Raw genomic sequence first — 2257 nt, 5'->3', positions numbered from 1 at the left:
CTGGGTGTACCAGCACTTGATTATATCCTGAAAATCCATCTAGGAAAGACATCAATTCTGAGCCTGCTACAGCCTGTAATATTTGCTCCATAGGTGGGAGGGGAAAATTGTCTTTCTGACAGGCTTTGTTGAGATTCCGGAAGTCGATGCAGATTCTAATATCTCCGTTTTTCTTCCTAACAGGTACCATATTGGATACCCATTTGGAATGTCTGACCGGGAAAATTATTCTGGCTCTCAACAACTTATTCAGCTCAGTTTTTATCTGATTTTCCAGGTTGGGGTGGATTTTCCTGAGCTTCTGTTGGACGGGTTTCTCGTTGTCAATCATAGGGATAGTGTGCTGAATGATAGAAGTGTTATAAGTTTTCAGCTCATCGTAGTTCCAGGCAAAGACGTTTTTGTACTGTCGTAGAAGACGGATGTATGCTAACTTTTCTTCAGGAGCCAGGCCTTGGCCTAGATTGACGTTTTGGGGTTTCTCTTCGGTTCCTAAGTTCACTGATTCGTAGTTCAGAGTTGAACTGTAAAGTTTGGCGTTAGCTGACCTTTTGAACCGACTTTTTAAGTCATACAAATCTTCTAATTTGACCACTGATTTGGGTATAGCATTATCAGTGCCATTTTGTTGTATTTCGTGGTCATGACAGTCCTCGTCGATTATCTGGTTTGAGTAGGATCCTTCAGAGGTAAGGAAACTTACGATGTCTGGGTCGTCGTTGAATACTCTCCAGTTGGTGATGTTGTCAGGGATAGATGGTTTAAAAATTAATTCTATGGAAAACCTATCTGGACTAAAGTCTTCGGAGGGGATGAGTCTGGAGGCTACGTTTGCTAGCAGGTCTGCGCTTGCATTGTGAAGTCTTGGGATTGATGAAATATTGAATGCTGTAAAATGCGCAGTGAGATCTTGCACTAAAGAATGATAGTGCTTTAAATGACTAGACAGGCAGTGTATGGTGTTACGTACCTGTTTGACGACGATCTCGGAATCTCCAAAGACTTGAAGATATTTGACGTTGCAGCCGATTGCTTTGTATAGGCCTTGCACCAAGGCTTCGTATTCCGCTGTGTTGTTCGTGCAATCGAACTCCAGCCTGCATGTGAGCATGGTCTTATTTCCGTCCGGGCTAATCAAGACGCATCCTGCTCCCGCTCCCTCATTGGACTTAGAGCCATCAAAATATAATTTCCAAAATAAAGAAGTATTTACAGGGTTATCTAAGAAACTAACACATTTTGAATCATCAGTCTGGGAAAAGTTTTCTACTTGGGACACGACTGAATTTTCTAAATATGGTGATATGTGAGCATTGAAATTTCCAAGGAAAGAGTCTACCGAGTAGTTGCCTATGATGCTGTTGTTGTATGCTATGGCTTCGTTCTCTCCCTCCAAATCCGTCACTATGTACTTTTGGTGCAGTTCTCGTTCAACCTTTATTTGATTTGGCTTCCCGTTGAAGGGTAACCACATGTGTGACCAGTCAGTCGAAAAGTATCCGTGGAGCTTCTCGGACCAATCCCTGCTAAGAATTAGACCATAAAATTCAGGGATGTCAGCAACTAGAATATCGATGACCTGGCATACCTTGGGGTTGGACGACAGTCTTATGTTCACTTGATTAAGTTCGCCTATCACTTCGACTTGTGATCGATCAAGTTGAACTATGCGCACTGCGGATTTTTGCGGTTGAACATTAAGTTTGGCACATATTGACTTGGGTAGAATATTGGTTGAAGCACCAGAATCAACCAAGCAGTTATGCACGTTTCTGTTAAAGATCTCATAAGTGAGGAGGAAAGGAGGAGTGTGAGATCTAGACCTCCCTCCAATCAAAGCGATGTCATTTGGATCGATTTTATTGATCACGTTGATTGGGGGTCTTCCTATATTATGGGAAGCTATAGCTGTAGGTAGAGGTGTAGTAGGTACGACGTGTAACTCTTTTATCATGATCTTCTGTTGGTGTTTCAATTTGCTCAACTCGTACAGGGTGATATTAGCCCTAGTCTTCTTCATGTCGTCGATGATGTTATACTCCATTTCATCCGACACTATTAGTGTCTTTGATGGAGGCGATTGCTCTGATTGGACTGGACTAAATGAGGTCGCTTTAGGGGTTGTCTTCTTTGTTGCGACCTTTTCTTTCGCTGGAGGGCTTGCGCCCTTCTGTTTTGGGGTAGTCTGGGGAGGATCAAGTTGATTTCTGCTTCGTGTGCTAACCGGAAGTGCTTCTTGATCTTCTTCTTGTGGGAG

The sequence above is a fragment of the Pinus tabuliformis genome, chromosome 2_2 (assembly GCF_031772625.1).
Source record: "Pinus tabuliformis cultivar Carrire ecotype Pingquan chromosome 2_2, CPIR1, whole genome shotgun sequence".
NCBI classification, from domain to species: Eukaryota; Viridiplantae; Streptophyta; class Pinopsida; order Pinales; family Pinaceae; genus Pinus; species Pinus tabuliformis.
The sequence above is the reverse complement of the archived record's forward strand: the minus strand, read 5'-3'. Positions refer to the sequence as shown.